The sequence below is a fragment of the Azolla caroliniana genome, unplaced genomic scaffold, assembly GCF_043228905.1.
Source record: "Azolla caroliniana isolate FFs.n. ecotype wild unplaced genomic scaffold, voAzoCaro1.0.p SCAF_13, whole genome shotgun sequence".
NCBI lineage: Eukaryota > Viridiplantae > Streptophyta > Polypodiopsida > Salviniales > Salviniaceae > Azolla > Azolla caroliniana.
Window position 1 is genome coordinate 3830733 of NW_028230448.1, and position 13407 is coordinate 3844139.

Here is a 13407-nt window from a genome sequence, read left to right on the forward strand (position 1 = left end):
TTTTCTTCTACCGTGCATCCTTTCATCGGAATGTCATCTAGGAATGGCATTGTTATCTCCGGAATGCAGTCTCGAAGCACCTTGTTCATTGCATTCATCATATGTGCGACCGAGTTCGTCGCGCCTTGTGGTAGCGTACACATCCGGACTAATCCTATCGGTGTCTGCATGGTAGTGATGTCTCAGCTCTCCACAACTAGTTGGAATTGGTCATACCCCGCCCAAGTATAGCTCTCCGATGGAGTATATCGCACGACCGGCAAATGCTGTCGAATACAAGTGTATAATGGACGTATTCACACTATCCCTTCGGGCCATTTGTGTAATTAGCATAAATGGTAGTTGCCCTAAGTCGGTCACTATATATAGTGACCTTGTAACCTTCTTGTAAGGTTGGGTGTTGTATTATTGCTTTGTGGAATAAAGAGTCTTTTGTGTCTCTCTCTCTCTCTCTCTCTCTCTATGCAACGACCTAGAAACTGTCATACGCAGGTACTCAACAGCAATCGAATGCTTCTTGATCTTCCGCATAGACGACCTTGTTCCCCAACATCTGGTATTAGAGCCTGCACAGCATTCGGTCCTTCAATCCGCTGTCGGCCGTCGTCTCAGCCTGCACAGCATTCGGTTTCTTGCGTCATTCGAAGAAGAGAGAAGAAGAAGAAAAACGAGGCTCGCATCTCATCGCGTTAGATCATCTTCACTTGGAGTAAGCCAGCAGGTTGTACTCTGTTCCTTGTGATCGTAACCACTCGAGGTGAAATCCCCCTGTGCAACATTGACACGATCGTGCTCCACTCGGTTAAACGGCATCCGAAGAGGTCATCAAACGCCGCTCATTGTAACCACTCGGTGCAGATCGGTCTCAAGACACTCTCGTCGCTGCAGCCACCCGAAGCAGAATCGGTCCAGACAATCGGTTTCAATAATCGGTATTCGGTATATATATCTGAAGCGAACCGGGCTCACTCCGACTCGGAACCATTTGGGAAGACCAGTCGGTTCTGTCCCTCAAGTTACCGGAGTCAATTCGAGCAAGTTCAACAATACATATATTCGAAGCCGAACCGACTCGGGTTCAAATCCGACTAGAACGATATCGGGTGAGCCAACCGGCTGCACTCCCACAAGGTTCGTAGTCAACTCCGAACCGAGCTTCGTTAACCGAAACCAAATTTGATGGCATCAACATCCGGCTCGTCAGAAATGAGTCTACGAAAGTTCGATGGATCGAACTTCAACTTCTGGAAGGAGCAAATGCAGGACTATCTCATAGTCAAGGGGCAAATCGATCCCATCGAAAATGAAGAACCTCCAGAAGGATACAAACCAATTGAGTGGCAGAAGCTGGACAGAATCGTCCGCGCCACGATTCGGATGCACCTATCGGAATCGGTATACTTTACGGTGCAATCGTGTACGACAGCATTCGAACTGTGGAAAACACTGTCGGACACTTACGAAAAGAAGGTCGCTGCAACGAAGATGTTTCTGATCCGACGCCTCTACAACTTGCGGATGAAAGAATCCGATTCGGTTCAAGCACATCTCAATGAGTACGAAAGCATAAGCTCCCAAATCTCGTCACAGGGGACGACAATCGAGGATGAACTCAGAGCAATGATACTCATGAGCAGCCTTCCCTCATCATGGGAAACTTTCGCCACAACCGTGTGCAACGCGTCAACCACGGCTGTTAAATACTCCGAAGTCACGAGCGCAATCCTGACCGAAGCAGCTCGGAGAAAGTCTTTCGCCAAAGACTCAACAGACGACGCTTACGTAGTACAAGGTTCGACAGACCGATCGAACATACGAGGAAGAGATTCCTCACGGCCGCCGAACAATCAGCGAAGACGGAGCCAGTCACGGGATAACCGAATCTGCAACTATTGCAAGAAACCCGGACACATCAAAGCCGATTGCCGCGCACTCAAGAACAAGAACAACAAGAAGAGTGGCCGGCATGAGGAGATCAATTACGTCAGCTTCTCAGCTGATGTGCTACCAGACGACCCGAATATACTATCAATCGAAAATCCAGTCGGAGCAGAAGTTCTACTCACGACTGAAGAATCGAGCACATGGCTCTTGGATTCGGGTGCGTCATTTCACGTGACTCCTCATCGATCCCAATTTCGGCAATATACGATCCGTCACTCCGACTCAGTTCGAGTCGGAAACTCACAACACTGTGACATCATTGGAATCAGCACAGTAGAGCTCAACCTTGCAGGTGGCTCTACACTTGTACTTCACAATGTCCGACATGTACCCGAGCTCTCAAGGCCATTGATCTCAGTCGGACAACTAGATGAAGACGACATTCGTGCCGGTTTTTCTTCGGGAGGGTGGACACTCCACAGGGGGAACCTCCTGCTTGCTAGAGGACCCAAGATACACTCACTGTATCCGTTACATGTTACGCTCAGAGAGGGTAACCTGTTTTTGGTGGATATTCCTGTGTCATCACTATGGCACCGAAGATTAGGACACCTCAGCAAGGCCGGCATTACGCATCTATCTAGAGCCGGATACATCCCCAAACTCTCCTTCTCCGACCATCAATTCTGCGAGCATTGCCAGTATGGCAAACAAGCAGCCGCATCACACCCGACATCAGCACCAAGAGACACGAGACCTCTCGATTTAGTCCACTCGGACGTCTGTGGCCCAATGCCGCATCAGTCTCTCGGCGGTGCCTCTTACTTTGTCAGTTTTATTGACGATTCGACTCGAAAGGTGTGGGCTTATCCAATTCGCACCAAAGATCGGGTCTTCTCGATCTTCTAAGATTGGCTCGCTATGGTAGAAAATCAAACCGACCGAAAACTGAAATGCTTTCGGACCGACAACGGGGGAGAGTTCAAATCCGAAGAATTCGTCAAATTCTGCCGACAACGCGGCATCCGACGTGAATTTACGGCACCACACAGCCCGGAGCAAAACGGGATTGCCGAACGCATGAATCGCACAATCCAAGAACGGATAGTTTCCATGCTCCAACACTCCGGACTGTCGGATGGCTTCTGGGCAGAGGCTCTACTCACGGCAGTACACATAATCAATATGTCGCCAAGTAGACCTCTAGGACTTCAAATTCCTCAGGAACTATGGATCGGCAGTAAGCCGAATTACGACAAGCTGAGGATCTTCGGATGCGAGGCGTACGCCCTTATTCCGAAAGATGATCGCCGAAAACTTGCACCTCGGTCCAGGAAATGCATTTTCCTCGGATATGGATCCGACGGCGAAATGGGATACCGACTCTGGGATCCCGAACGCAGACAAATCGTCCGAAGTTCGGACGTTGTGTTCAACGAGTCGGCTATGAATCCATCAGTCGAAAAACCGATCGAAGTCCGAAGGGTAACATTTTCCGATGTGCCGACCCTTCAAGAAGGCCCCGCTCTTAACACACGGTCAGCTTCACGGGTAGCTGAACCTTACACTACCGACTCGGACAACCCCGACTCGGCACAGCAGAACAATCCGCTTTCGGACCATCCGACCTCGATACCCGATGCGACCAGTCCAATCATACCTCGACGATCCGAGAGACTGTCGCAACCTCCGGAGAGGTATTCTCCTGGAATTTTCTTCACCGACGCCAACGAACCGACGTCTTACGAAGAAGCATCGACATCTGTCGATTCCGCCACCTGGCATCTGGTGATGGAGTCAGAAATGCACTCCATTCGGGCAAACAAGACTTGGGATCTGGTCGAATTACCTAGGAACCGACGTGCTCTTCCTTGCAAGTGGGTTTATCGACTAAAAGAGACGTCTGATTCGACCACCCCAAAGTACAAGGCCAGATTAGTTGCGAAGGGCTTCCGACAAGAATATGGCGTCGACTTCGACGAGATTTTTTCACCAGTGGTGAAAATGACAACCCTTCGTTTTCTACTCGGCGTAGTGGCAGCCGACAACCTGGAGCTGATTCAGCTAGATGTCAAAACAACATTCCTCCATGGTGATCTTGAAGAGGAAATTTATATGGAGCAGCCAAAAGGCTTCGTTGCTACTGGCCAAGAACATCTAGTCTGCCGACTCAGGAAGAGTCTATACGGCCTCAAACAGGCACCACGACAATGGTACAAGAAGTTCGACGACTTCATCCAATCAATCGGCTTCTCAAAAAGCGATGAGGACCATTGTCTTTTCACCAACACAGCTCAAGATGGATCACCCATCTTCCTCATCATTTACGTGGACGACATGCTAATTTCTGGACGCCACGCGGGCGAACTTGCCGATCTCATTCGGCAACTGCGGTTGAAGTTTGCCATGAAGGACCTCGGTCCGGCACGACACATACTCGGCATGAAGATTAGTCGGCATCGCGATAAACGACATCTTTTTTTGTCTCAGACCGACTATATCCGACGTATCTTGGAACGCTTCAACATGCAATCAGCCAAATCTGCTTCAACCCCGCTCCCCATGAATCTTCGGCTCTCTCAGCGAGACTGCCCGACATCCGGCCCGGAGGGGGAAGATATGAAGTCGGTACCGTATGCACCGGCAATCGGCTCCCTTATGTACCTGATGGTCGCGACACGGCCTGATATTTCTCACGCCGTAGGAGTCGTTAGCAGATTTATGCACAATCCCGGCCGATCGCATTGGAACGCAGTCAAGCATGTGTTCAGATATCTGGCTGGCACAAAAGACCACGGCATTCTCTTCGGTCCGAACCGAACCTCAGGCGTAGTCGATTACACCGACTCGGACTTCGCCGGCTGTATAGACAGTCGGAAATCAACAACCGGATACTACTTCAAATTCGGCAATGGAGCAATTTCGTGGAAGTCGAAACTTCAGGAGTGCACAGCGACCTCAACGACCGAAGCAGAATATGTAGCTGCGTCCGACGCAGCAAAAGAAGCCTTATGGCTCGGTCGGCTGGCGCACACGTTTCGGCAAGTCGATCACGACTCGGCCCCAGTTGTCTATAGCGACAGTCAAGGTGCTGTTGCCCTGTCGAAAAATCCGGTTCACCACAACGCCTCCAAACATATCGACGTTCGATATCACTTCGTTCGGGACTGCGTCATCTCAGGGAAAATCGGTCTAGAGAAAATATCCACAACCGACAATGTTGCAGATGGAATGACCAAGTGTCTTTCGGCAGACCGCTTTCGGTCTCTTCGGCATCAGATGGGCGTAACGACAAACCAGTCCGGTTAGAGCCGGACACAGCACAGGATGGTTTTTGACAACCGACATCAGTTCCTTAATGATCGGCTTCAACTCTTCCGACCCGACCAGTTCGGTCTTCTGCCTTCGGACCCTGCCGACTCGAACAAAAACTGATATGTCCGAGAACCTAAGTTTATACCTGTAATCTTAGATAACCCATGTATACGCCCATTACGGGGGAGTGTCGAATACAAGTGTATAATGGACGTATTCACACTATCCCTTCGGGCCATTTGTGTAATTAGCATAAATGGTAGTTGCCCTAAGTCGGTCACTATATATAGTGACCTTGTAACCTTCTTGTAAGGTTGGGTGTTGTATTATTGCTTTGTGGAATAAAGAGTCTTTTGTGTCTCTCTCTCTCTCTCTCTCTGTGCAACGACCTAGAAACTGTCATACGCAGGTACTCAACAGCAATCGAATGCTTCTTGATCTTCCGCATAGACGACCTTGTTCCCCAACAAATGCTTCCACAAATTCGTCCACTATCGGACCGATTCCGGAGTTCCGGATCGTGACCTTGTTCACCGGTTGCAAGTCTTGGATAAATCGGACTGACCCATTCTTCTTCGGAACCGTAAACCATCGATTTGAGTACGGAGCGTTTGATGGCTCTAGAATCCCCATTGCCACCTTCTCCTTGAGCAAGTCGATGATTTTCGGAATATGCGCCCGCGGCACCGGAATCGGCTTCAGGTTCCACGACACATGGTCAATCGTGGAGATCACCATCGGCTCCACTATCTTCGGGTCAACGCATCCTATTTCTTTCGATGTAAATGCAAATGCTCCCCCATGCCGCTCTAGCATCCCACGGAATCGTTCTTCTTCATTCTTTAATAGGAACCCACCTCCACCGATCCAAAGTTTCTTCGGGGTGTCATTCGTGAAGGCATGTCCGATATCCATGGACTTCCGAAGTGTCGGATCCCTCGAGACTTCTTTCCTCTTTTGTTCGCTATCGGCGGGTAACGGTCCCGCTGCCGGTTACACTTTCTTCTCCACGCTCTTGTATTTCATACTTACCATTACTTCTTCTTTGTGGAGCGCATCCGGCCCCATTTTCGCAATGATCTTGTACATCTCGATCGATTCCACCGGGACTACCCGGTGCTCCCATAGAACACTTCTTCGATTATTCCCACGATTTCTTCATCTTCTTTTATTATTGATGCCGACTGTAACTTATCCTCCACTTTTCGGTATTCTTTCTTCATTCCTCCGGTTACGACCGTGTACGTAGATGCTGTTGGGAGACAGGTCCCTCCGGATGGGAAGGGAGAAGAACAGTGCTGATAAGAAAACGGATGAGGAGTACCCGGCTACGGAGAGCCGGATGGTGCAGACCCGGTGAGAACCGGATGAGGAGTACCCGGCTACGGAGAGCCGGATGGTGCAGACCCGGTGATAACCGGATGAGGAGTACCCGGCTACGGAGAGCCGGATGGTGCAGACCCGATGATAACCGGATGAGGAGTACCCGGCTACGGAGAGCCGGATGGTGCAGACCCGGTGAGAACCGGATGAGGAGTACCCGGCTACGGAGAGCCGGATGGTGCAGACCCGATGATAACCGGATGAGGAGTACCCGGCTACGGAGAGCCAGATGGTGCAGACCCAGTGAGAACCGGATGATGAGTGCCCGGCAAGATCCGGATGATGCAGGCCCGGTGAGGAGCGCTCTTCGGATGAAGAGACATATTTGTAAATATGTTTCTGAGAGTCCATCGTGGCTATATTTGTAAATAGCCAAAAAGTCATATTAGTATAAATATGACTTAGGGCAAACTTTTATTGTGTTGTTGTCATTCTCGTTGGTGCAAGGAGAGAGAGAGCGTGTAACTGTGTACACACAGAGAGAGAGAGAAAGAGGTCGTTGCCTTTGTTGTAACCGCCGCCTGTGGCGAGGATCATGAGCATGAGGTCGTTGCCTCCGTGAACTCACAGTTGTAGATTTTAACATAGTGATAGTTTGCAGCCTGTGGGCTGCCGTGGTTTTTCCCCTTAGTTTGGGTTTTCCACGTAAACATCCTGCGTACTCGTCTCTTCTTCGTGTCGTTCATTATTTCCTGTTTTCTGTGTATGATTCTAAGCTCGGTTGTGGCCGAGCGTCGTGTAGAAGGAGCGTTTTAGTTCCCCTCAGATGCCCCATCCGGACGGATTCATACTTGTTTTGCTCCGAGAGTTTTCTTCCTGTGTGGGGTATCAGGGCTTCTTGGACTATCACTTCCCCACTTCGCAACAATCCGCTCTAAAAATCCTTCCTAGTTTGGGACAAGAACTCTCTCTTGTTCCTTTGATGATTTGCCGGCATAGTTAGGAATTGGACGGATTTCCCTCCGCTTTGGCTCCGAATTCATGCAAAAACTGCACCGCTATCGAGCACCTTTGTCTCCATCTGTGAAGCAATGATAAAGGGTTGCTTGAGGATCACGAAGTGTGAGACCTCATCTTGTATGAAGAAATATTGGTTGATCTCGACATCCCCGATCTTCACCGTCACATCCGGACAAGCCACAAATAGATTTTCCGTTGCTTTAGTGGCGGCCTGGATCTTCCATCCATGATTGGTGTTAATAGGCCACTTCCCCTTCCGGTAGAACTCCTTAGAAATCAAATTGATCTCCGACCCGTGATCAATCAATGCTAGCACAAGCTCTTTGATGTTGCCGATTCGGACTGAAGTCTCGGTAGTTGCACGCGTCCAGTGTGGCTTTGTATAGTGGGAATTCGGAATCTCGTCCTCCACTTCGGTGTCGTTCATCAAAACGATATTTGCATTCACCATCGGCGCATTTTCCTCCGTAGTTTGTCTTTTTCTTTTCACGAGATCCACAAGAAGATCATGGTGACAGGAACTACACGCTCCGATGAACAACGCTCGGCCACAACCGAGCTTAGAATCATACACACAAAAAACGGGTAATGAATGCACGACACAATGGAGAGAAGAGCACATAGGATGTTTACGTGGAAAACCCAAACATGGGAAAAACCACGGCAGTCCACTGACTGCTAACTATCACTATGTAACAATATACAAAAGATGAACACAGAGGCAACGACCTCTTGTTAACTGTCTTCGCCACAGGCGGCGGTTACAACAGAGATACAAACTCTTCGTCTATTTCTCTCTCTCATTGTACACTGTTGCGCTCTAATCTTACGCCAACAAGAATGACAACAACCCCATACTAAGTTTGCCCTAAGTCATATTTATACTAATATGACTTTTCGGCTATTTACAAATATAGCCCCGATGGACTCTCAGAAACATATTTACGAATATGTCCCTTCATCTGGTGAGCACTTGTCACGGGGCCTTCACCGTCCGGCTCTTGCCGGGTACTCGTCATCCGGTTCTTACCGGGTCTTCCATAGTCGGCTACTCTTCATCCGGTTCTCATCGGGTCTTCACCATCCGGCTCTTGCCGGGTACTACTCATCCGATTCTTACCGGGTCTTCCGTAGTTGGGTACTCTTCATCCGGTTCTCACCGGGTCTTTCGTTGCTGGGTACTCCACATCCGGTTTTGGCCTCGGCCGAGTTTGCTCATCAGTACTGTTCTTCTCACTTCCCATCCGGAGGGACCTGTTTCCTAACAAACTCCCCCTTCACTCCGGCATGGGATGTCTTACTAGTCCGATATGCTTCCGGCATGCATCCAGCTTGTCGGGTATCAGTACTTTGGTCAGCATATCTGACCCGTTCTCGGCCGTGTGGATCTTTGTCAGCGCGAACTCTTGGTCATCTACTCTTTCCCGGATCCAGTGATACCTTCGCTGGATATGCTTCGTCCAGGAATGGTAGGCGGCATTCTTAGCAAGGTGGATGACACTTTGACTGTCGCAATAGAGCCGATATTCATCTTGCCGGATACCGAGCTCTCCGATGAAGTCCTTCATCCATAATATTTCCTTGCCGGCTTCCACAGCCGCCATGTACTCCGCCTCCGTGGTTGACAACGCAACCGTCTTCTGCAGCCTCGACTACCACGAAACAGCTCCCCCTGCATATGTCATTACATACCCGGATGTAGACCGGCTGGTATCCACATCAGCCGACATGTCCGAATCGGTAAAACCGTCAAGTTGAGGTTTTCCAGAGCCGAATAAGAGACACATATTTGAAGTGCCCTTCAAGTACCGGAGTATCCATTTGACCGCATTCCAGTGCTCCTTGTTGGGATTGCTCATAAACCGGCTCACCACTCCGACTGCGTATCCTATATCCGGTCGGGTACACACCATTGCGTACATCAAGCTCCCGATGGTAGAGGCATATGGAACCTTCATCATATTAGCGTTCTCTGCTTTCGTCTACGGGCTTTGCTTACCGAATAATCTGCAGTTTGCCGGGAGCGTCGATCCGACCGGTTTCGCTTCTAACATGTTGAACCGCTGAAGCACCTTTGTCACGTATTTCTCTTGTGACAGTCACAATTGCTTCGTTGGCCGGTTCTGGATGATATGCATCCCCAACATCTGTCTTACTGGACCCAAGTCTTTCATAACGAAAGTTCGGTTGAGAGCCTTCTTCAGCATCCGTATTCTGGCTTGGTCCCGTCCGACGATCAACATGTCATCCACGTACAGAAGGAGTATCAGGAAGTCGTCTCCTTCGAATTTCTTCACAAACACGCAGTGATCGGCCTGCATCTTGTGGTACCCTTGATTGGTCATGATGGAGTTGAACTTCTGGTACCATTGTCGGGGAGCCGGCTTTAGTCCGTACAGGCTCTTCTTCAACCGGCAAACCAGGCGCTCCTTCCCTTTCTCCACGAATCCTTCCGGTTGCTGCATGTAGATCTACTCTTCGAGGTCACCATGAAGGAATGTCGTCTTCACGTCCAGCTGCTCTACCTCGAGGTCCATGCTTGCCGCTATACTCAGCACCGTCCGGATGGAGGTCATCTTTACTACCGGGGCAAATATCTCGTCGAAGTCCACGCCCTTCTTCTGCTGGAACCCCTTGACCACGATCCTGGCTTTGTATCTCGGGGGGTTGCCGTCATCTCCCGGTTTCAACTTGTACACCCACTTGTTTCGGAGTGCCCTCTTTCCTTTCGGCAACTCCACCAATTCATACGTATGGTTCTCATGCAGGGAATCCATCTCATCCTGCATGGCACTTAACCATTTGCGGCTATGGGCGTCACTTTTAGCTTCCTGGAAGCTTTCTGATTCCCCCTCATCGGTTAGTAGCACATGCTCTGCATCCGGAAATCTCCGGGGGGGCCTTCTCTCTCTGAGAGGATATCTCCGTGTTTGGGCTTTGGTAACCGACTCCTCCATTTGCTCTTCATCCGAATCTGATTCGGGGCCTTGGCCGGTTCCGGTTTCAGCTTCCTCTACTTCTTCTTCTGCCGGTTCGGTATCCTCACCGTAAACGACTCGTTCCTCGAGTGACAACCAGCTCTTAGCCGGGTGTGTCCGAATCTCATCGGAGTTCATTATCTTCCTCTCTGACTCCCAGTCGGCAAGAGTCTTGTCCTCCATGAAGATAATATCTCGACTTCGGAAAGGCTTCTTGTCAACCGGATCCCACACTCGGTAGCCGAACTCATCATCGCCGTATTCGAGGAATATGCATGACCGGGTCTTTGGATCCAACTTTCCTCTCCGGTCCTTACCAACATGCACGTACACGAGACACCCGAACACCTTCAGATGCCGGTAGGACACTTCCTTACCGGTCCACACCTTCTGTGGTGTGTCTCCATCCAAGGGCACTGAGGGTGATCTGTTTATCACATACATCGCCGTGGACAGTGCCTTAGCCCAAAACGTCTTGGCTAATTTTGCATGCGCCAGCATACTCCGGACTTTGTCCATTATGGTCCGGTTCATCCTCTCGGCCAACTCGTTTAGTTCCGGCATCTTCGGCATGGTAAATTTGAGCCGGATTCCCTTCAAGCGACAATACTCCTCAAACTGCCCCCGGTATTCACCTTCGTTACCTGCTCGAACCGCCTTCAGCTTCCGGCCAGTTTCTCTTTCCACCCTCACGTGGAGCTCTTTGAAGACGGATAGCACCTGATCCTTCATCTTCAACTGTGTGGCCCACAACTTCCGGCTGTGGTCATCTATGAACGTCATGAAGTACTGCGATCCTGCATGTGACTTCGTGTCCACTTGACACACATCAGTATGCACCAACTCCAGTGGTGCATTACGTCTCATCGGTGGCCTTGGTCGGAAGGAGGTCCGGTTTTGCTTACCAGCCAGACAATCAGTGCACTTCTCCAAGTGCACGTTCTTCACTGGAATGAGGTTGTCGTCTGCAAGCCTCTTCATCCCCTTCTCGCTCATGTGACACAGCCTTTTGTGCCATAGCTCACTGGCAGTGTCGGATGCCACGTTCACTTCCTCCGGACATAACCGGGCATTCATCAGGTACAACGTGTTTACCTTCCGGGCCCGAGCCACAATCAGGCTCCCTTTGCTGAACTTCATAACACCGTTCCGGATGCTACCTGTGTAGCCTTCATCATCTAGCCGACCTGCTGATATCAGGTTCAGACGAACCTCCGGAACATGTCAGACATCCTTCAGCAGAAGCTTGCATCCGGTTGGTGTTGTCAGCCACACGTCTCCTATGCCGACAATTCGGCATGTACCTTCATTCCCCATCCGGACACAACCGTGATCACCAACTGAGTAGGATGAGAAGCATTTCCGATCCGGGGTAAGGTGGAACAACACTCCGGAGTCGACCACCCAGGTCATCTCGTCGCCAACAAGGTTTATCTCACTCTCCCTCAGTGATGAGCATCAACTCTTATTCACTTGCCGCGATTGTCGTCGTTCCCTTCCGGTTCGTTCCCCTCCGGTCTTTACCGTTCCGGTCTGGTGTCCGCTTCGAATCGGTACCGTCGGTTTCCTTGTCTTTTCGGAAATGCCGACAGTTCTTCTGGAAGTGTCCCGGCTTGCTGCAATAGAAGCAAGTTGGCCTCCCCGTTGACTTTGACCGTGTCCCCGACTTTTCCCGGTTTTGGGGACTACGGTTCCTTTCTCTTCTGCGTTCCGATTTGGTAAGGAGTGCTTTGGAGTCGGAGCTTGTATCCTTATCTTTCCGATGCCCCTCCTCATCTAGCAAGCTCGACTTCTCTCTTGTTAGGGATAACCGTTTCCCGTCCGGCCCGGCGTGGCCCAAGGTGACAACCAACATCTCCTAGCTATCTGGGAGGGAACCGAGCAGGAGTAGTGCTAGTACCTCATCGGCAAGAGGTACTTCTAATGATGTTGCCTGGTGGATCAGCCCCTGGAAGGCATTCATGTGCTCCGCCATGCTGGAGCCATCTTGGTACCGGAGTCTTACTAGCTTCCGAAATACCGAAACCTGATTAACAACATTTTTGTTTTGGACCATAATGCCGATCTTCTCCCAAAGCTCACGAGCCTTGCTCTCTTCATTGAAGTTGTTGTATAGACTTATGTCCATGAAGCACCGTATGTAAGCCGTTGTCTTCATGTGCATCACCTCCCATATCGCAACGTCGATTTTGTCCGGTCTCTTGTCCCCGAACTGAACCGGCAACCAAAGATCTTTAACCACGAGCATGTCCCTCATCTTCGACTTCCACACTGAATAGTTGGAGCCGGTGAGCTTGAACATGCTGCCCAACGATTTGTCCATTTTTTGTGTCGTTTCGCTCTGATACCACTTTGACAGGAACTACACGCTCCGATGAACAACGCTCGGCCACAACCGAGCTTAGAATCATACACACAAAAAATGGGTAATGAATGCACGACACAATGGAAAGAAGAGCACATAGGATGTTTACGTGGAAAACCCAAACACGGGAAAAACCACGGCAGTCCACTGACTGTTAACTATCACTATGTAACAATATACAAAAGATGAACATAGAGGCAACGACCTCTTGTTCACTGTCTTCGCCACAGGCGGCGGTTACAACAGAGATACAAATTCTTCGTCTCTTTCTCTCTCTCTCATTGTACACTGTTGCGCTCTAATCTTACGCCAACAAGAATGACAACAACCCCATACTAAGTTTGCCCTAAGTCATATTTATATTAATATGACTTTTCGGCTATTTACAAATATCGCCCCGATGGATTCTCAGAAACATATTTACGAATATGTCCCTTCATCCGGTGAGCACTTCTCACGGAGCCTTCACCATCCGGCTCTTGCCGGGTACTCGTCATCCGGTTCTCACCGGGTCTTCCGTAG